This window comes from Pseudopipra pipra, chromosome W, assembly GCF_036250125.1.
Source record: "Pseudopipra pipra isolate bDixPip1 chromosome W, bDixPip1.hap1, whole genome shotgun sequence".
In the NCBI taxonomy this organism is placed as follows: domain Eukaryota; kingdom Metazoa; phylum Chordata; class Aves; order Passeriformes; family Pipridae; genus Pseudopipra; species Pseudopipra pipra.
The window spans coordinates 36,759,641-36,782,366 of NC_087580.1; the positions used below are offsets into that span (position 1 = coordinate 36,759,641).

At 52.4% G+C, this 22,726-nt stretch overlaps 1 protein-coding gene and 1 long non-coding RNA gene across 2 annotated transcripts in view; one reads left to right on the plus strand and one right to left on the minus strand.

Annotated features, from left to right (window-relative positions):
- The window catches only part of LOC135405269 (zinc finger protein 160-like), a 292,050-nt gene that overhangs the window by 55,653 nt on the left and 213,671 nt on the right, over positions 1–22,726 (minus strand). The gene's annotated exons all lie outside the window — the stretch shown is intronic.
- LOC135405719 (uncharacterized) lies at positions 7,859–8,509 on the plus strand. Its single transcript, XR_010425977.1, has 3 exons — positions 7,859–7,891; positions 8,135–8,199; positions 8,314–8,509. It is a non-coding gene; the product is annotated as an uncharacterized LOC135405719 (long non-coding RNA).

The window sequence follows — 22,726 nt, forward strand, 5'->3', positions numbered from 1 at the left end:
CCCTTCTGTCCCCTCTGACCCCCCTTTTCCCACTGACCGCCCCCTTCCCACCCCCCGCTCACCTGAGAGCTCCTCGCCCGCAGCCGGGAGGGCTCCCAGCACCACCAGTGCCCAGAGAAGTCCCCCCAGAGAACGGGTTGGGTGGGATCCTGGGTGGGCTTTGAGTATGTTTAGGCAGTCCTCCAGAGCCTGTGTGGAGGTTTAGGGTGTTCAAAGTGTGCTGGGTGCCTTATTGAGGGGCAGGTGCCCTCCCAGAGCCCCCCCAGAGCGGGCTGACAGGGGGGAACACAGGGGGGTCCCCATTCCCGATCCATCCCAGGGCCTGTTCTGCCCCCTCCAAACTCGGCTACACCCCTTGGGATTCCCCCAAGCCCTTTCCCTACTGCCCCCCAATAACCGGGACTGGGGAGAACTGGGAAGCTTTCCTGGGATCAGGAGTGGCAGCAGGGGAGGGGGGGACACACGACCCCCCCAAAATCCTCACAGGGACAGGGAAGGTCCAGGCTGGGCCCGAGGCCCCGGGGAGGGGCTGCGGCCGCCGGCGGCTCAGGAGCTCTGTGGGGAGAGAAAAGGGGGTGACACCGGGGTGGGGGGTCCCCGGGGGGGCACAGACGCTCTGGGGGGACACACGACCCCCTGGGACCCCCCTCACCTTCTGGCGCAGGTAGAAGCCGAGCCCCAGCGCCAGGGAGACGAAGGCCAAGAGGAAGCCCCCGGCCCCTCCTTGGCAGCAATTGCTCCGGCTGATGGAGCCCGGCAGGGCCGGGGCCGCCGGCGGTGTCCGATCCCGGCAGGAAGCGGGGAGGGCCCCGGGGAGCGGCGGCGGCGGGCGGGGCCCTGGGGGAGCCGCCCCGAGGGGTCCCCGCCGCCCGTGGCACTGAAGGAGCCGCCCCGGGACGGGCCCTGGCGGGGGTCGCCAGAGAGGGGGGGCGAGCTCGGAACGGAATCAGCTCCGGAGAATAAACCAAGGAAAACCAAAGGGCCGCGCCGGGGGAGTCTCCGCCGCCCCGGAGCTAAAAGAGCTGCCCCGCGGGACGGGCGAGGAGGGGCGGCGGTGAAACAGTCGCCCGGGGTGTGGCGAGGGAGGCGGGAATGGGATAAAAGAGAGAGAATAGAGGGAGAAATCGCTTTGTTTCCCCCCTCCCTCCCCACCCCAGCTCCCTTTTGTATACAGATATAAACAGAGATCAGCATGTGCTTCCCCCTTTTCCCCTCAGGGGAACAAAAAACAGAAAAGAAAACCTTGGGAAAGAGGGAGGAAAGCCAACGCTGGAAAACTATTTGGTCTGAGATAAGTTGTGCTGCCAAAGGAAACGCTGACTCCAGAGGTGCCCTAGGTGGGGCAGAGCCCCCACCCTGCCCACTCACACACTTCAGCTCAACATTGGGGTTTTCCCCTCTCTGGCACTGCCCAGTCCAGCCCCTCCCTGGTCCCCCCATCTCCCTGCCCCTGCCCCAGCCCAGCAGAGCAGCACACTCAGGTCTGGCCCTGCAGCAGGACATGGAGGCCATGGAGCTCAGGGACAGGCCCTCTGGGTCTGCAATGCTCAGCACATCATCAGCTCAGGCAGCTCCTGCAGCCCCAGGGCCAGCCCCGCTCCCCAGCACAGCAGCAGAGAATCGGCCCCGGGCTCCTCAGGCCCCATTTGCCATCTCCAGGGGCACTGGCCACCACCAGCACCAGCTGCAGCAGCCTCAGCCCCTCCAGCCCCCACAGTGGGACCCTGAGGGCAGCACACGGACTCCAGGGAGAAACCAGCAAGGCAAGGACCCTCTGGAGAGTCTGCTCCTTGGCCTTCTTCTTGAGAGCCCTGGAGAAGAAGAGCTGAGGCTTCAGGCTGTGCCCGGAGCAAATGGAGCCCCTTGTGTGGTGGAAAGAGTGCAGTGGAGCCCAGCTCATGCCAGCAGTGCCATGGCCACAGGACTGACCCAGCCCAGCCCAGGGACCAAGGCCCAGAGCACTGAGGCCTCAGCCGAGGCCCAGAAGGGGAGGGTGGCAGGAGAAAAAGAGCAGCTCTCAACAGGCCAAATGCTGCTGCTCCCTGGCACTGCTGCTGTGCTGGGACTCTCTTTCCCTGCCCCTCTGCACACAGGCACTGCCCTGCCAGACTCATCAGAGGTCTCAGAAGACTGAACTGAGAGAAACAAGTCACTGAAGGATCCTTGACTTTGTTTCAATGCATTCCTCATTTACACAGGCTCTGGGTCAAATTCAAGATGTAGACAGTGAACTAGACATGGGATGAATAATCAATATTCACTGTACACAACTTTATCCCAGGAGAAAACCCACATGAAAACCCTAACCCAGCACCACAAAACCCTGAGCAGGCAGGCTGGAACAAGGAGTCCCATTCTGAATGCTATGGAAGAGAAAACAGGCCCTTTGTGGCTTCAGAAAAGCATCCAGTCATCATTTCCCTCAGGGCATCCTTGAAGCAAAAGATTTCTTAAGACAGATGCCAGAGCTTGGCAGCAGGCTGTCCTTCTCGGCTTGGAAAATCTCTGCTAACTTCCCTAACAATGGTACAACCCCCCCACAGTAATGTTGCCAAACAGCTGCATCTGCAGGATTCATGTTCCAGCATTGCCTAATGCACAATTATCACACCTCTTTTTAAAATTAAAGGAGAGGGAAAAAAAAAGCAGAGGGTGGGGGGAGAGTCCCCACTCCAGTCATCCATCAAGTGTACATCCTGGCCACTGCTCCTAAGGAATTTAATATATGCTAAAGAGATATAAAAAGCCATCAAAAGCTTTCAGAAATAAAAGTACTTTAGAAGCTAGATTTCAAGATTGCCAAGTGGGTTTTGGCCAGATTATAAAGTTGACTGAAATGCCAGGATACTGCATTTTGGAAGCAGCAGCAGCTCACATATTGCCTTGTATTAGTGGCTGAAGTGTGTTGCTGATTCCAAAGCTGGACTATCATCATCTGTGGGGGAGAGTAGATAAATAAATAAATAAAAACTGGCATTCCCTACCAACCCTGCTGCCTTGAAGCACTCTTTTCAAGTGTAGCCTCCACAGGAAAAAAAAGTTAAGAGCACTTTCTTTTGATTATAGTGCTTTCCCCAGGCAGGAATTTATATTTCAGTTAGAATCTTTGAACCATTCCATTTTCAGTGAGGCATTTTTATATTTACAGTTGACATCTTCAGAGAAGAATGAAACCTTTGAGCAACAGCTCTAAAGCATGAAGGTTGCCTGCAGGAAATACTTAAATTATTTTACATCCCAATGGAGCCTGTTGTTTTTAGCTAAAATTTAATAAACCTTAAATCAATGACCTTTCTTTTACTGAAAGCCTGCACTTTGGAAAACTAACTTTCCTGAGAAACATATTTGGGTGAATAAATGCCAAACAAAGGGCTATTGAAATGTAAACATTTTCTCCATTTATAGCTTGTGAACATTTAGTTCCTAAATTCCTGACTGCTACCTAATGTACAGAACAGTGGTGCCTTGCTTGAATCACATATCATTGATTTCATTGCCACAGGGATCTCATTGACAGGAATCAATTAGAATCCAAAATCAATCAAATGTGTTCTTACACTACAATTCATCGAATTTGAATATCTCCAAATTAATTGTAAGCATGTGAAAGAACCTAGAAATAAATTTTGAACAGGTACAGAAATAAAAATCAGTCAACTTTGAGAAGATAATAGTGAATCTGAGCATGTTTCATGCCTGCTGGGGTAAGTTAATGGTGAATCACACCTTCCCTTCCCAGCACAGGCTGAGATATATTCTTTTTGGAACATGAAAATACCCAGGGACTGAAGGCAGAGGACACACCAGTCAATGATCCAACATTATTTTATGAACAGCCTGTTACATGCCCAATATCAAACATGCTGCCAGGATATTACAAAATGCACAAGTGTGTGACACTCTGAAAAACTGCACATTGTAAGTGAGCCACTGCACTTCAGGGAGAAAGAAAGGATAGAATTCATGAATCTCTACCAAAAGCAGGAATAGATGTGGCCACTTATCCAAAGAGCTGTTATTGTTGCTGAGGACTCCTCTCTGAACCCATTCACCTGTCATTCTGTCAAGGTAATAAATCCTTCCACTCCTTACAGCACACTCAAAAGCACCCTGCTATTTAATTTTAAGGGAAAAATGGCCCAAAGTGTCTAAAACATTTCCTTTTGCTCATGTAAAAGTGCTGGCATTTCACTTCCTTCCTGATAAGCCAGTGCCAATGGACCTGATTATTCTTTTCTTATTCAAAGCATATCAGTAGTTCCAAAGCACTCTCCATCTTATCAGGGGTCTGAACAGCACAGTTACTGAAAACAGTTTGTCCTGCTCCTCTCTCCTTCTGCCAGGCTCTCAGATAAACCCAACTAACTCTCTGTATTTACACACAATCAAACATAAGCTGTGTCTTCAACCCACTGTAGCCTGTTTCTGGCATGTTACAGGTTTGCTGCTTGACATTAGTTGTACCCAAAACAGCAGCAGTGAATTAGCTTAGAACAAAAATATAGTCACTCCATAGCACGGAACACAAAAGGGACACAGGATAGGAAAAAAAAAGAGAAACATTTTGTGAAGTAAGAATGATCACTCTCATCTCAGCAGTTCATAGGTACTTATCTGGTGCTACTTGAAAAAGAGCATGGAAGCAGTAGGGTTCAAATGCATTCAAAACAGACCTGACACAGGCCTCAAGAGTAGAAAAATAATTTCTTGTTTTGTTTATTTTATTCTCCTGTCCTCTAGGAACTGTCTCTGATTTGCAAGGGGTGAGAAAGTGAAAGGAAGGAAAATGGTTACAGCATCTGAAAGCAATTAAATGCCTTTACAGTTTTTGTCTGTGACAAGACTGATTTTCATGATCCCACCTTCATTTGGCACTAAAAGACCCCCACAAAAACAAACCAAATAAACACTCTCCCCCAAACAAGCCTCTCAGCAACTCTCCTTTTCATTCAGTGTCTCAGATACAGAATTTTCAGTGTTGACTACTGAGGAATAACACAAGATCAACTCCTTCAGAAGGGCCACGGCTTTGAAGATTTTGCTCCCTGCCCAGCCCTAGGGAACAGGCACAGCATTTCCCTTCCTCCTTCTCAGGATGACAGGATATCCTCGGGATGAGCCCAGTGTTGGAAGAGTTAAACATTAACCTGGCTGTGCCCTGGGCACTCTCAGCTGGCTAAATGAAAAGCTCTGGAACTCTGGGAGAAATCCTGAGTTGCAGCTCTTTGATTAAGTACAGCCTTCTTTAGAAGCTGAAGCTCCAGCCCCTGAGGGGAGGATCCTTCCCACCACTTCTCCCACTGACAGTCCCCCGAGCAATAAAATATCAAACATAAAAAGACAGTGGCATTCATCCTCCACAAAGACAGGACCAAATCCTGCACCCAATTTGATGACAGAAAATTATTTAAAAGGAAATAAAGAATACACAGAAAATTTCTTGATCCTTAGTTACATTTCCAATATATGGAGAACTACACAAACTGCCAGTAGCAGAGTGCTCAGAGTACATGAAGGAGTGTGATTTCACCATTTTGTTAAATATTGGTTTTACTAGATTTTCACATCTTATATTTCTTTGAAAATATTCACGTGTGAGGTTGAAAAAAGTGTTTCTTTCAAAAACAGCTCTAGAAACCAACCCAGAATTAGGGGGAAAGGGGTGAAAGAGCAGCAGTCACACGTACAAGAATGGTCTGAACAAAGCAAGTCACCTCCTGCCCACCCATCCTGGCACCTGACGGGAAGGAATTTTGGAAATGCTTAGGAACAAGCTAGCACTACATTTTAGATATGACTTTTTCATCTCTACATCTACAGGACTTTAAACTGTTTCTTGTCTCTATGGGGGGTACTTTTGAATTAGATGATCAGTGGAGCATAGAGGCATGAGAAAGAAATCATATTAGGATGTGAAACCAGCCAGAGTATGGTACAATGTAACTTCATGGCACAAGCGAATTGTAAGGTCCATTGTGCTTTTTAGCAAGTCAGCCTGATATCCCCTATTATCAGAGCTGAGTTCTTCCTTGGTTTTGCTACATATTGCAAGATAGATACATCTACCCTTGAAACACAATGGTAGAGGTCATACATAGGGGTGAGAAAGATGATGATGGGAGGAAGATTCTGTGGGCAGGGGTCGCTGGCCCCTTGCCCTACAGCAGGGCATGCACAGACTGTTGCTATCAGGTGATGAACAGGCGGGGTTTGGCTGCCACTCAGGCATCACCTTATACTGCGTGCTGGCCCTACGTGGTGTACTGTACAGCTGATAAAATGGGGTGTCAGGACTGCTGGGGTGAGCGATCCTCATCCTGCCATGGAGACTGTGTTGTTCCACCGGGACGCCCGCTAAGCTCGGGCACCGACCAGCTGCTGCAGATCCTGGCAGCCCTGGTCTGTCTGTGTGGGTAAGCACAGTTTATTGAGAGGAAGCAACTGAGAAAGCCACTGTTTTATATCCTTTTTTAATATCCTTGTAATTCCCTTTTTACTAGTTAATACTGTATTAAAAGCCACTCGTAGTATTGTTTTAATATCCTTTAAATGTTCCTTTAATTCCCTTATTACTAGTTAATACTATAATAAAAGCCGTTCATAGTATTGTATGAATGCCAACTGATAAAGCAGTTTTTTTGTATTCTGTTTTAGCTTTTGATTCTCTTTGCTAGTTTTTATTCTCACTGCAATAAAAGATTTTTTGTACTGTTTGAATGTCTGTTGTACTTGTCTTTATTCCGGGCATGTATTCAAATGAACTAATACACAGGGGCACAGCTCTTTGGGGCAGGAGACGGGCAGCACCCTTGCCAGGACTCGGGGCAGTGGCAGGTCTCCTCTGGTCAGGACTTGCCACAGCTGCTGATTTGGGTGCAGCCCTGGCCAAAGGGCTCCCAACAGCATTGGTGCCCTTGCCCACACCTTCCTTCTCGGTGTCAGCCCCCCTGTTTAGGATGGCCACCAGCCAGCACTTCTCCCAAGGAGGCCGTGCCAGCTTGTGTGGAAGGCCCCGTGCCCTTCCTGCTGCGACTGAGTCGGCGGCCGAGGGGGCTCCTTGTGCTGCCGTGAGCAGGCACAGGAGGGGAGTGTTTGCTCATTTCTTGAGCCGTTCCTACAGTTCAGGTCCAGCCAGATTAGATACTTTAGAGAGTGGATTCCCTCCAAGGTGGGGCAGGTTGGCGGGGCTGGGGGAGACCCCAGGCCACGTGGCACTGTGTCCCAGGGCCCTTTGTGACACGCTGGGCACGGCCGGTGGGATGGAAGGGGGCAGGGTGTCCAAGGGCCCTTTATGACCCGCGGTGACAGAGGTGCTGCTGGTGACACGGCCACAGTGTCAACAGTGCTCCTCGGAGCAGGCGACGGGACAGGACGGGACAGAGCGGTGCTGTGCAGAGCCCCCGCGCAGCCAACTCGTGCCTTGCTGACCCGGAGCGTTTTAGAGGATTTTCTCATTTCCAGGTGACCTCGAGGCATTTCCACAGGATTTGGAGACCCGGAGTTTCTCCGAGGTGTCTCTAATTCCTGTGGCAGGTGCCCTTGAGACCCTTTTGCAGGACTTGGAGACCCGGAGTTTCTCCGAGGTGTCTCTAAGCCCTGTGGCAGGTGCTCTCAAGACCCTTTTGCAGGACTTGGAGACCCGGAGCTTCTCCGAGGTGTCTCCAATCCCTGCGGCAGGTGGCCTCAAGGCCATTCTGCAGGACTTAGGGCCCGGAGTTTCTCCGAGGTTCTCTTTCTCTCTTGCAGGTGCCCTGGACACCAGACTGTGGCATGGCAGGGAGACGCTTCAGCCTGCTCAGGCTGTTCCGGAGGAAGAAGGAGGAGGAAAGCCCTGGGGCTGCTCCAGCACAGCAGCCTGAAGACGTGCAGCAGGTGCAGCCCCCGCAGGAGGGTGAGTGCTGGAGCTGGGCCACAGGGCTGGTGGCTGCAGTTCCCTTGGCCTCATCCTGTCCCATCCGCTCTGGACATGCCCAGGGAAAGGGAGGGGGGCAGAGGGGCTGAACTCCTGGCAGCCGTGCTCCATCCACTGGGCATCCCAGAGCTGGCCCTGCCTGCTCCTGGAGCCCAGGCCTGGGCTGTGTTCTCCGGCCTCTCCCGCACACCCTCAGCTCTGAGCACGCTCGCTCTTTGCCAGATGCAGGCCAGGAGCGGACAGAAGAGCAGCTCCGTGCCCGTGGCCGCTTCCGCAGGGCAGCACAGGTACCTGCAGCCATCCCCGCCTGGGCTGGGCCTGCTCTCACTGCTCAGCCCAGCACCTCTGTCGCGGCCCTCCAGGGGAAATCCCTCCCTTCCCTGCCCTTCTTTCTCCTGCAGACATTTATGAAATTCATGGGCAGTCGGCGTAGAAAGGCCAGGATCACACCAGCTGATGTCCAGGCCCAGCCTGACACCATCCCGACCCAGCTGACAAATCCTGATGTCAGCACTGCGTCGACTGCTGTCCCAGCAAAGTGTGACACCACAACCACTGATCACACAACCCACTGGGACACCACGTCAATCGATGATGAGTCAAACTGTGACTCTGTGCTGCCTGGTCTCACGGAGGAGGCCGACGCCACAACAACGGAGGGCGTGGCGAGCACTGACGCCGCGCCTGTTCAGCGCCTGGCCGATACCCCCAGCCTGGAGTTTCTTGAGGAGAGAGCTGTCTCTGCTGAAGTAAGCAGCCTGTGGCCCCCCAAGCTGGGTGCGCTGGGCCCCCTCAGCCTTTGAGGCTGGCACAGTGTGCTGGGAAGGGAAGCATTTCTCAGGGGAAGCTGGGCAAGTTGCTCACTCTGGCAGCTCTCCACCTCTCCCCTGTGCATCCTCCAGGCCAGACTGTGGGACCTGGGGACCTGGGGCTGCTCAAGGCATCTCCAGTCCCTGGGGCAGGTGCTTTTGAGGCCAGACAGTGGGACTGGATGAGGCGAGGCATTTTCCAGGCTTCTCTCTTGCAGCTGCCTTCAAGGCACGACTGCAGGACTTGGGGAGCCAAAGCTTTTCCATGGCATCTCTGCTGCAGGTAGCCATAACGCCAGACGGAGACATGCAACAGAGACCTCCCACGGTGCCCAAGCTGGCCTGGGTGAAGGAGGAGGAGAAGGAGGAAAGCCCTAGGGCTGCTCCAGCACAGCAGCCTGAAGAGGTGCAGCAGGTGCAGCCCCCGCAGGAGGGTGAGTGCTGGAGCTGGGCCACAGGGCTGGTGGCTGCAGCCCCCTTGGCCTCATCCTGTCCCATTCCCTCTGGACATGCCCAGGGAAAGGAAGGGGGCAGAGGGGCCGGGGCTGATCTCCTGGCAGCCGTGCTCCATCCACTGGGCATCCCGGGGCTGGCCCTGCCTGCTCCTGGAGCCCAGGCCTGGGCTGTGTTCTCCGGCCTCTCCCACACACCCTCAGCTCTGAGCACACTCGCTCTTTGCCAGATGCAGGCCAGGAGCGGACAGAAGAGCAGCTCCGTGCCCGTGGCCGCTTCCGCAGGGCAGCACAGGTACCTGCAGCCATCCCCGCCTGGGCTGGGCCTGCTCTCACTGCTCAGCCCAGCACCGCTGTCGCAACCCTCCAGGGGACATCCCTCTCTCTTCCTTGCCTTTCTCCTGTAGCTGGTTTGCAGATTCATCAGGTGCATTTGGCATGAAGAGGCCACTTTCATGGCCACTGGGGACATGACAAACCTCTTCAATGCCCAGACCAGCGCTGCCCTGCTGGATTTGCTTGTGGAGAACGGTGTCTACAAAGCAAAGCAAGTAAGCAGCCTGTGGCCAGGGCTCCAGTCCCCCAGGGATGCTGTGGCCCCTCACGCCGGCTGCTCTGGGTCCCCTCAGCCTTTGAGACCAGCAGAGTGTGGTGGCAAGGGGACCACTTCTTGGGGGAAGCTGGGCAAGTTACTGGCTCTGGCAGCTCTCCAACTGTCCCCCATGTCCCCTCCAGGTGCCGGCCATAGTCAGGTGCATCCACCAGTGGCTCACGTCCAATGTGTCTGATGAGCACAGGCTGGACAAGACTCTTGTCCTGCTGACCGAGGCACACCCCACGGATGTTGCAGTGACCCTGCTGCGCTCTGCCCCAGCCTGTGACAGGTATGGGGCCCACCTGCCTTGAAGGCTCACCTGCGTTTAGACTCCCATCTCCCTGGACAGTCGTTCCCAAATGGGGTGCCAGAGACATGGAGACTTCCAGGACATTCCAGCTCCTGTCTTTGCCAGCTTTGGCATGTCAGCCTCCAATCCTGAGGCCAATCTGCCTCCCTGCCCCACAAGGCACCGTGGCTCTGTCACCTGGGCCCTGCAGCTGCCCAGGCCACAGAGCTGTGTCCCAGACCCCCCTGAGCCAGAGTTGTGACTCCACAGAGCTGCTCGCACCATGTGGAAGACGCTCATCTCCTCCAGATGGACTAAGGAGCCGGTGCTGCAGATCCTCTTCCGTGTGCTGGAATACTGGCCAGCGCACAGGAGACGCACCTCTGATGGGGATGAGAGGGATGTCTTTGCCCTGGCTGTGAGTTTCTTGAGCTGGCCTCTGCTCGCCCCCAGGTTGGCTCTGGGATGCCTTTCCATCCTCCCTCACCACTGCTTCTCCCTGCCCCAGGCACTGGGCTGCAAGCCTGGCTTAGGGGCAGGTTCAGGGACACCAGGCTGGGGGATCCCCCTGTGTCTCCTCTGGCCTGTCCCTGCCACGCTTGGGCCCTGCCACATGGACATCTGGGCCCTGAGAGCCGTCTCTGGGTGCTTTGTCTTTGGCAGGCAACTGTGGCACTCTGGGAGATCATCCAGCTGTCCCACTCCTGGTGCCCAGGGGGAGTGAAGGACAATTTCCCGCGCCTCCTTCTGACTCTGCTGTTCCAAGTTTTCATCAGCACAGAGGAGATGTCAGAGGAGGTCGAGACCTTCTGGAGGCGATGCCGGGAGCAGCGCAGCCTTCCCCCCAACCCCAACAGGTGCTCCATCCCAGTCCCCTCTCCCTGCCACGCCCTTGGGGCTGAGGCCAGGGCTCTGTGCCTGACCTGGGCTGTGCTCTGCACACAGGTTTACAGTGCAGACCGTTAAAGCCCTGCTGCGCCAGCTGCTGGATGAGGACGTGTTGATGGCGATCGGTCGCAAGTGTGGCTGGGACATGCTCCTCAAGGCTGACAGCCACCACTATGCAGTGGGTCTGCTGGCCAGGTGAGAGCCCTTTCTCCCCACTGCCCCACACTCCCACAGGTCATTTCTGCCCTGTGCACAGGCCACCCCACACAGTGCCCGTGCTGCTGGGCCAGAGGGCCTTGGCAGCCAGGGATGGCTGAGCAAAGTGGAAAAGGCAGAGAGGGGCGGCTGCACAGGAGGAGCCACCTCCCAAAGTGCCCACGTCCTCTCCTGGGCTGGTGGTCAAAGACCAGGCCTGTGTGAGTCAGTCCCAGGAGAGCTTTGCCCACCTGGCTCAGGGTCTCTGGCACCTTTATTCCCCCTTGCAGGGAGCTGTGCCGTGTCTCCCTCCCCTTCGGTCACCGCATCGCCGTCAGCCTGCTCCCGCGGCTCAGCAGGGGAGATCCCCTGTGGGAACTGCCTGCCCTGGCGTTCCTGGTGGAGGTGAGCCTGATGGCGAGTGCTGCCTGGCCCAGCTGCCTCCCCCTCTCTGCCCTCTCACAGCCGCAGCCGCCCGGGACGGTGCCTGCACCCTGTGCTGCTGCCTGGGCCCAGCCCCGGGCGGGTCCGGGCTCCTGCCGGCCGGGCACCCTGTCACTGCTCCCTGCCTTTCAGGTCCTGCACTGCCTGAACCCTAGACAATTTGGGCCCAGCGTCCTGCAGATTATTTCCAGGCACCTGCGCAGTCAGTGCCCGGAGAGGCGTCGCCTGGCGCTCCGAGGCCTGGTGGTGCTCAGCAGGGATCCCGCAATGGTGAGCAGGGGGCAGGGGCTGAAGCCGGGCCGGCAGCGTGTGGCTGTGCAAGGCAGTAGCTTGGCCTTGGCTGGCCTTTGGCAGCTGTGGCAGCTGCTCCCAGCTCTCCTCCTCCCCATTCAGCTGCCCGACTCCTTTGGGACGCACCTTTGGCCTCTGGGCCCCGCGGCAGCAGCGTGGGGCTGCACCACAGCATTGTGTTCCACACAGGCTATGAGCATGCGGAGCCTGAGTGAAAGCCTCCTGGAGCTACTGCAGGATGCAGACACGGACGCAGTTCAGATGACCCTCTCCGCGTTCATCAACATTCTGCGCTTCCAAATTGTCAAAATATCCAGCCCAATAGCCCTGAAGTTGCTTGAGGCGCTGCGGCCACTCTTTGACAACGTAAGGCTCTGTGCCCCTCATCGTGGGCACTGAGTGCTGCCAGGAAACTTTGGGCCCAGTGTCTTTTCAGGCCTCTGCCCCGGTGGGCCTGGAGAAGCCAGTGCTGAGGTCTTTTCCTCTTCCTTTGCACCAGGAGCACAGCCAGCTGCAGCAGCTCTCCATGCTCCTCTTCCAGGAGCTGATGGAGGCGACAGAGAGGAGCAGAAGCCTAAAGCCACACGTGTACCTGAGTCTGGTGCCATTCTACTTCAACTGGCACAATGAGAACAAGCGTGTGGCAGAGGTGAGGACTCGTGGGCTCTGTTGTCCCCATGGCAGGAGGCTGCTGTGCCTCCTGCCCTGGCCCATGGTCGCCTGCAGCCTCCTCCTGGCCTTGGTGCAGGGATGCGGGTGCTGTGCCCTGGGCTGCGGTGCCATGGCCCGCTCTCTGTTGCTGTGCAGGCCTCTTGGAGAGCACTGTTTGGTGCAGCCAGGTTCCTGAAGTGGTGGGATCTTGAGGACTTGGTGACCATGGAGCAGCCGTGGAGGTTTCCCGAGTGCCTGGTAAGGACGGCCCCAAAGCCCCAGCCCCTGATGCCCAATGTGTGGGGCTGGCAGGGTGCCTGTGTCCACTGCTGCACCCACAGACACCAGCCTGTGCCCCACACACTGCTCCCTTCCCTGGGGCGTGTGGGCTCTTTTCCAGGCTCCCTTGCCCCCGCAGCCAGGCTGCCATAGAGCCCCGGCCCAGCTGGGCTGTGGAGCAGGGCCGCCCCACGGCTCCCCAGGAGCACCCAGCCCTCTGCTCCCCCCAAAGCCCGGCCCCAGCAGCTGCTGGCCAGGCCTCAGGGCTCTGTGGGCAGGGGAGCCCCGTGCTGGGGGCAGGGAGTGCCCGGCCAAGGGGCAGAGCCTGAGCCCAGCCTTCCCTCCATGCCCTGGCGCTCTTTGCAGCTGGAAAAGGACAGGAGCCGAGTGGGCCAGTACGTGCGCCAGGCCCTGCCGTTCCTGGAGAGCCCAGAGGAGCCCCTGCGAAAGCTGGCCATCAAGTTTCTGGGTGAGCCACAAGGCCGGGGTCCCTCCCCGCCCCGCTGCAGCTCGGCCCCAGCCCCGGCTGCTGCAGCGGCAGCAGGATGCGGCCCAGGGCATGTGGAGCCCCGAGTGGCCCCGAGCGCCTGCTGCCGCCCTGTGCCAGCCCAGCCCTGGGGCGTCCCCATGCGGGAAGGCCCCGGGCTCAGCCCTGCCAGGGCAGGAGGCCGTGTGGCCGGGCTGGCAGCGCCGCTGCGGGGGACCTGTGCCTCTGGGGCCTGACAGGCTCTGTGTTCCCAGGGATCGCCGCCAGGTCCATGAAGCAGGAGCAGCCAGAGCTGCAGCTCATCTGCCAAGGTGAGTGAGGGCACCTTCCAGCTGATCCCCTTGGGCCCTGCTCCCTCCTGCCCATGGCAAGAGCTGGCTGGGATGGCCCTGGCAGGAGGGGCTCCTCACGTCCCCACACCCCTGGCCTCTCACCTTGGCTCTCTTCCTTTCTCTTCCAGCCCTTCAAGACATCACTGATGACAGCCCTGCCATCTCAGACCTGGCCCGTCAAACGCTCCACATCATCAGAGCTGTACGGAGAACTTCATTCTTCCCATTCTGGTAGTCTCCGTTGCTGCCTCTTCCAGCCCGTAGAAGTGTGATAGATGACATCAGACTCGCCATGGCAGGCCTGGCAATTCAACACTGCTACGTGCTGAGAGCTGTACAGATGGCTCCCTACTGCAGATTCCAGCAGCTCCAAGACTGGCTGTGCAGAGCATGGCAGACCCGGCCTTTTCCGCAGGGCAGTGTCTGCCTGTGCTGCTGCAGCTCTGTGGAGAACTGATGCAGGAAACTCCATCTCCTGGAGCCACCTGAGCCTGTGGGGAAGATGCCTCTTCCCTGCAAGCACCTCCTTTGAGCTCAGCATGGGAATATTACATCCATATTATCACATACAGAAGCCCAGGAGGTTTTTTTGGTGCCCAGGGTGCACAGGGCCTTGGGGAAGAGGGGAAAAGGGCTCCTTGTGCTCAGCAACACTTGCCCCGCTGTGTAGTGTGCCAGCAAAAGTGGGCAGAAGCCCCTTGGCCTTTGATGGCTCTCCTGGAGCCTCAACGCTTGCAGCAGAGTGGAGGGCAGCGGCTGGAGCTGTGGGGAACCCTGAGCACCTTGTCTTTGGAGATGGCCACAAGCCCTCCCCAGCCAGGAAGCAGCGTCTGTGTCCTGCCTGTGTGTTACTGGCTGGATTGCTCCGGGCTCCCAAGTGCCTCTGGAGCAGCTCCTCTGTAGCTCCTTCAGGGCTGCGCCGCTGCCGGGCAGGTTGGCGGGGCTGGGGGAGACCCGCAGGGGAGGGGGCACTGGGAGGCCAGGAAGGGGCGAGGTGCTGTGGAGGCCCTGATGGGACAAGGGAGAGGGAAGCCTTGAGGGGAATCTGGGAGTGGATGGGTGGCAGAAGGCTGTGAGGGGACAGACTGGGCACAGGCCCCGAGGGGCAGGGTGGAGGGAAAAGCCCCCAGGACTTGGGGGGGCAGAGGTCATAAGCAGCCCCCAGGCAGCCACCTCCTTCCCTGCCAGCTGGCTGCTCTCGTGCTTTCCCGAGGCCTCTCCCAGCCCTGTGGCAGAAGCCCTGGAGGCCAGGCCTCAGCAGCAGGGTGGGCACACCCCCAAGGGGGCCAGGCTGGCCTGGCTGGGGACAAGGAGGGCAAGGGGGCCCTGCCGGGACACGTCCGCCGGGTGCTGCCGGCGAGGGGCAGTGGCACAGGCAGGGCTGGCGGCCAGCCCGGGCCCCCGTGACTGCCCAGGCCACAGGGCTGTGGCCGACACCCCCCTGAGCCAGAGCTCTGGGCCCGCAGAGCTGCTGCCACCACGGGCAGGGCGCTGGGCTCCTCGGGCAGGGCTGCGCACTCGCTGCTGCCCAAGCGGCTCCGCCCCACAGACAACAGCACCAGAGGCTGCCCAGGAGCAGCAGCACCCACAACGCCTGGGCCTCCTCACCCAGGCACCCACACCCGCCAGGACACCAAAAGTGGGCAGACTGTTGGCACAGTTGCACCCGCTTTGGCAAAAGGCTTCAGGGCAAGTGGCCACCACAGCTTTCCAGTGACTCCTCAGCCTCACAGCAACCCTTGGCAGCTTCAGCTGCAGCCTGACATCCTGACTGACTTCAGTGGCCCTGCTTGAGGCTGGACACACCTTCCACACTCAGGTGTCCTTAGAGACTCTGCTGGGACACCAGCCTCGGGTTGCAGCTGAACCTCTCCTCCACGCAGGCACCTTCAAAACACGGGCATGGGCTTCTAAACTCTACATCCAACACTTGAGGGCAACAAAGGAAGAAGCAGCAGAAGCTGAAGCAAAGCAGGGCCTCGTGTGGTGGAGCTTCAGGGATGGAGGCAAGTAAGCACCGTGGTGTCTGCTGAAAAGATGGCCCAGTTCACCAGCTCACACTTTGCTGCTGGACGTTCCTCCTTTGGTCCTGCTGGAGCCCATTCCCTACCAGTGCATGGCCCTGCCTTGTTCCTGGATCCAATCTCCGGGACCCCTGGCAACAAGTGGGCCCTGTGTCCACCTGAGAGCAGAAACTGGCAGAACGTCTCTGCTTCCAGCAGAGACTTCTCTTGGCTGCTCCTTCAGGTGGGTGGCACCTTCATGGGAGACACAGAACAGACTTCTCCCTGTCCCCTGCACTTCCCCAATGGACTGGACATCAGCTGCTGGCCACAGCTGAGCACACAGACACTGGAGTGTTGAACATGCGAGACTGGGCTGATTTTTTTTCCAGAAGGCAAGAAAACAAGCAAAAAGAACACAAGGAAGCTTGAGTCTCTCTGTCCAATCTAATTGTCCTGTGAAACTCAGCAGCTGATGGTGGTTTTGTGCTGCTGCTAATCACTTCCACCCAAAAATCATGCCAGGAAGGAGCAACAGCTTCTGACAGATGACAAGTCTTGCCACTAATTGCTCCAGCTGCCGCTCCCAACAGCCACCTGCAAGAGGGCAGACCTCAGTGCCCCTTGGCTTTGGCTGCCCTCTGGTAGAGAAGTCCCCCAGGGGCACAGCTCTTTGGGGCAGGAGACAGGCAGCAGCCCTGAATCCAAAAAATTGGTCTGAAAAACTGCTCAGAGACTTTTTTATCTTAAAGCAGCAAGGTATTTGTTTATTCAACGTTGGGAGCAAGCCAGCTCGCGCTGGACAAACTTGCTCGCCGGCTCCTCAGAAAATCAACACTTTTATACAATTTTCAGATATGATTAAATGCATATTCAAGTAATTTCAACATCTATCAATGCATATTAATAATAGGCGGAGTATAGGTGGAGCTCAGGCGGGGCTTGGGGCGGTGCTTCTCTTGGCACCCCATTTCGAGGGGTGGTTCCGATCTTCATCCATAGGGCAGGGGTCTCTAACTCCTCTTCCTCAGCTTGACCCTTCTTCCTTTCCATTGTTCTTGACCCGCTCACTGAAGCTTGGAAAAGGCCCTGGCTCCAGGCCTATTTCTCCTATTCAAATGTCTACCTGATCCTGTTATACTTCTAATTTATTGCTTCTAAGCCTATTACATGTTCTTGTACTATTCTCTGAAGCTTTGGTCCAGTAAGTAGAACAGAACGGGTACAGATCGTTTTAATATTGGTAACTTGTTTGCAGGCCCAAATCAACTTGCTTGCAGACCCAAATCTCTTAGTTAACTCTTTGGGGCCTAGCCTCCTATATCATTCCCCCCTTTCTGTTTAGAATTTACAAATTCCTTCGTCAAGCTCTAATGGATTTTGGTAGGTGTGCATCACAGCCCACATTATCTGCATCTTTCTAACCATGATGCTTGATTTGTACCATAGCCAAATAATTAGGATCAGCAGTATAATCATGCTAGCTCCTAAAACCAATATTGAATGTATCAAATAGTGGAACACTTGTGATGCCGTGGGGGAGTATCCAGTAGAGATATCCAACCAGTGATGTTCTCCCACTTTTTCCACTTTGGTTAAGACAGTTTTTATATTCTCAGTGTTGTGTTCCACTTGCAGAGCATTCGTTTAGTCGTTCTGTTTACTTCCTGGACCAGTTCTTCTATATCAGGATGTTTAAGCATTGCTTTAGAAGATTAATGTTCATTCCTGTCTGCAATTTTAGCACATCGTGATACGTTGTATAATCAGCTTCAATCAATTGTCTAGTAGTCACTAGAATGATATAATCAAAGTCACAGCCTATTATTTTAGTAAAACAAAAAAATTAGTACCACTCACTACTTCATGACAAGTATCTATGGTAAAATTAACACAAAAGATTCTAACACATGCACAACCATTTCCTACATAATAGACTTGTGATTGGGTTTTAGTATGGGGAAGAATTTCAAAGGTACACACACTATCTTCAGTATCTAAGCATAAATCTTCATTTTCTACTACAGCATTTTCACAGATATATCCTAATTGTCCTTTAGGAATACATGCCTCAGGACTGACTGATTGTCACTTTTTCTTGGTGTGATTATAACTTGCTCAAACATTATGGTCTATGGGTCTGACAATCACATTTTGGTGTATGGCTCCTAATGTCAGGATAGGAAAGATGGTCTTTTCTTTAGCTGCACTGATAGTGAGCACATAAACTTCAATTTGTTCATGTTAAGGGTTGTAAGTGAAGTTCCCTAACTGCCACCACGCCTGGTAATTTTTCTCAAATTGTGTAGTAGAACTGTTTCTAGCTATTATTTCTCTTACCTCTTGTGGCAATATTCCTTAAGTTCCTTCTCTTAATATTCCTGCAGCTACAGATTGTACCCACTGTTGAGTTTGGAGACATTGTATTGCAAGTGCAAACCTTTTATGGATGACACCAGCATAGTCAATAATTTTGGTGAAATCTTTTGCAGTGTGGTTAGCTACTAATGTTAACAATTTAACTGCCAATGATTGTGTTTCTGCCAAAGTGAGCAAAGATGATCTTAAAGGGACTTTGAATTTTTCTAGATCAGATGTGACAGCACTTAGTTTATTCCCTAATACTTCTTGATCTATGGTGTTTAATACACTTAATCCTGTGCCAAACCACCCGGTTACATCTCTTTGAATTCTGGTACGAGGGGATCTGGCCATCATCTATGCATGCCAGCCTTTAAGGCTTTGTTGAATACAGGGCTGACAATCTTTTTGTATGTTTGATATGTTTACTTGAAGGTTTATTCGAACCCTCTTCAGTGAATATGTGGGATCTAACAACAGCTTCTGCTCATTTGAGTGTCTAATCATGTAAGGTCCAGCATAAGTTAAATTGTGGACACTCTCACAGGCTAAAGAAGGAGTTGTAGAACTGGTGGTGGTCTTAGTCAATGGGGTGGTAGGAGATTTGCTGGTTGGAAATCTCCTGGTTATATTTCCTTCCCTGAATGTCCACTGACACATCACAGAAACTGATTTATCTAGAGTGAAGGTGTGCCAACACTGATCAGCCACTAATTACATTTCACAGTAACGTCAGTTCTGGGTGACCATCTGATCTGTGCCTATTAAAACACTTGCATTGTATGGGGTACCAGGATTTTACCAATTATTCAGTACCCTTGTTCCTTAGAGGACTATAACAAATGGATTGTATTGGTTCAGCTTGCCTGGGTGAACTGGAAGTTCTGGGTCTATATAAAATTGTAGACCAGAACTCTCGTTGTTGGCTTGAGACCATAATGATTCCTGGGCAAGAATTTCATCAAACACCAGTGTACTTATCAGTCCAAAGATCAGCATTGAGGAGGCTTGATAGTAGATGATTCCTCTCCCGAGGTCCATGCTTCCTCTGGAACCCTCTTGACTCGAGAGTAGTGGATCCACGTGGGTTTCTCTTTCACCCAGATCACTGTGAAGGTGGTCATCAGCACCTGCTGGGGTCCATCCCACTTCTCTCGTGGTGGATCTCCTGAAAGATTCTTAACATATACCTGATCACCAGGGTTGAATGGATGTAACTTACAATCAGGCTGCTTGGGTTGGTGTTCTAACACCACTGTAGCATTTTTCTGCAATTGTTTTCCTACAGCCATAACATGATCACACACATATTGATTACTGATTTGATCTACAGCTTCACTATTCACAGTTTGCATCACGTAGGGTCTGCCCAAGAGAATTTCAAATGGACTCAGTTTCTCTTTTGATCTTGGCTTGACCCTTAACCTGATTAAAGCAATAGGTAAAGCTTGATACCAATGAAAATTTGTTTCTTGACATATTTTAGATTCATCTTTTCTACTTGCCCACTTACTTGCAGTGTGTAGGGCATATGCAGTTGCCAATTGATTTTTAGTGCTTTACTTATTGCTTGTACAATTCATGCACAAAAGTGTGAACCTCTATCTGAAGAGATGCTCTTAGGCATTCCAAACCGTGGTATAATCTCATTCAACAAGACTTTAACCACTCCTTTTGATTCATTTTTTTCTACATGGGAAAGCTTCAGGCCATCCAGAAAATGGGTCAGTCAAAACTAAGAGATAACAGGACCTCCCCCCTTTTCTTGGGAGCTCAGAGAAATTGCCAAATTTCACCTGGGAAATGCCCTTTACTTATTGCCCTTTGGTGTATTTTTGTTCCAGTATTAAAGACACATTGGGATGTGACTTGCTCTATTGTGGTAAATAAATTTGGTCCTGCTACTCTAGTCCTTAAATGCTAAGAGTGAGTCTAAGCCCCAATAGTTTTATCATGTTTTACTTTTACAAATTGCCACACTAATTTTTCTAACAGTATTAACTGACCTGTTTTTAGTTAACCTCATCTATTGTCTAACACCTTACCTTCATTTTCATGTATCCACTTTTAATCTGTTTCTTGATATTCTACCTGTTGATCTGTGTCTAGTTCTTCTAGCACTGAAGCTGCTACTGATAGTTCTTTACTTCTTGCAGCAGCTAATTCAGCTTCTGCATCAGCTTTTCTGTTTCTTATTTCCAGGACAGTGTTACCTTTCAGGTGTCCTTGGCAGTGCATAATTGCCACCTGAGAGGGGAGTTGTACAGCTTCTAATAATCATAGAGTTTCTTCAGCATATTCCACAACTTTTCCTTGAAGAGTTAAAAGTCCTCTTTTTTCCAAATTGCTCCATGAGCGTGAACTATGCCAAAGGCATATTTGGTACTGTCCATTGAACACATTCTCCTTGTTTTTCAGTAACAATCAATAGATCATTCACATATTATAAAAGTACACCCTTTCCCGGTGTGACTGCCATTGTTCCAATTCTTTAGCTAATTAATTCCCAAAATTGTGGGAATATTTTCTAACCCTTAAGGTAACACTGTCCAAATGAGATGAGTTTTCCTTCCTGTGGTGGGATTTTCCCACTTGAAGGCAAATATCCTTTGACTTTCCTGTGTTAAGGGAAGGCAGAAAAAGGCATCTCTTAAGTCTAATACTGTGAACCAAATTACACTTTCTTTTAATATTGTTAATAAGGTATACAGGTTTGCAACAGCTGCATGTATGTTTTAGCTATTTTATTTACTGCTCTTAAATCCTGAGCCAACCTATGTGTTCCATTTGTCTTTTTGACTGGTAAAATTGGGGTGTTGAAATCTGATTCACACTCTACAAAACCTTAATTTCAAAAAGTTGTCTATTATTGGCTCAATTCCTCTTCTGTCTTCCAGCTTCAGTGCATATTGCTTCCTAACTACTGGGTTTGCTCCTGTCTGTAATTCTATTTCAATGGGAGCTGCTCTTTTTGACTTTCCTGGTGTTTCAAAAGCCCAAACTCCTGGCTATACCTGATCTAAAAAATCACTGCTAAACTCAGAGCTGCTATTAATTGTTCTTCCTTTACCTTAAGTTCAATTTTACCTTGTTTGAATTCTATTACAGCTCCCAGATTTTCTAGTAGGTCTCTGCCCAATACGAGTTTGGATAAATTTGGTAAATACCAAAACTGATGCACTCCCATTTGTTTTCCAATTTTGAACTTTAGGGGTTTCAAAAGAAAGCTTTTCTGATTGGCCAGTGGCACCCACGACTTAAACATATTTATCACTTTTAGGTATTAATTCAAAACAGAAAATGTAGCCCTGGTATCAATTAGAAAATCTAATTCTTCTTTTTCTTCCCCTAGTTTAATTTTTACCAGCAGGTCCCCTAGCACTGGCCTGCCGGCCCCCCCTTCACTCAGTACTCTGTAAGCAACAACAGCCTCTCCTGTGCCTGTATTTCCACCTGTTAATTCAGGGCATTCTTGCTTCCAGTGTCCCTCTTTTCTGCAATATGCACACTGGTTCTGACCCAACCTTGTCTGTCAGGGAGGCAAACCTTACATCTGTTACACAAGGCTCATACATATAACTAACAGTTGCAAAACTGACAAATCTTAATTCTAGGTCTTATCCAAAGTGATGTGCTCATAGTTAACTCTTCAGCACTACCTCTCATATGGCAACTCTTAGCATGATAATACCTTTAACTATGTGCTCCTGGATGTTTCAAGGTAAGCAAGATATATCAGGTACACAATAACAATACTTGGCCAAATACAAACAAAACCAGAGAAGAAGACCAGACCAGACCAGAGGGGATATTCCCCTGGGAGAGTGTCCTCTCCCGTGTCCCCTGCGAGACGGCGTCCCCTGCGAGGCGGAGTATAGCTGGAGCTCAGGCGGGGCTTGGGGCGGTGCTTCTCTTGGCCCTCAGTTTTGGTTGGTCTGGGGGCTTAAACTCATCTTCTTCAGCCTGACCCTTCTTCTCTTCCATTGTTCTTGACCCGCTCACTGAAGCCTGGGAAAAGCCCTGGCTCCCGGCCTATTTCTCCTATTCAAATGTCTACCTGATCCTGTTATATTTCTAATTTATTGCTTCTAGGCCTATTACATGTTCTTGTACTATTCTCTGAAGCTTTGGTCCAGTAAGAAGAACAGAACGAACACAGATCGTCTTGGATGTTGGTAACTTGTTAGAAGGCCCAAATTTCTTAGTTAACTCTTTTGGGCCTGGCCTCCTGTTTCAGTGGGATCGGCCATTGCAGTGCAGGGCTGAAAAAAGGGAACAGCAGCTCTTTCCACCAGGAAAAAAAGTCTGGAACCTTTGGCTTCAGGTGTAGTTGGGACAGTCTGGGCACTTCTTGGGTAGGAAGAGCTTTTGTGGTGGTACCTTTTGTCTAGGAGGGATCTTCAGTTGGACTCAATTTTCCAGGAGGTGGGACAAGCCATTGCAGAGTAGAACTGAAAAAAGGGAACAGCAGCTTATTCCACCAGGAAAAAAAGTCTGGAAGCTTTGGCTTCAGGTGTAGTTGGGGCAGCCTGGGCACTTCTTGGGCAGGAAGAATTTTCTGTGGTGGCACCTTTTGTCTGGCAGGAATCTTCATTTAGAGTAAATTTTTTAAAAGGTGGGACCGGCCATTGCAGAGCAGGGCTGGAAAAAGGGAACAGCAGCTCTTTCCACCAGGAAAAAAAGGCTGGAAGCTTTGGCTTCAGTCGTAGTTTTTGGGTAGCCTGAGCACTTTTTGGGC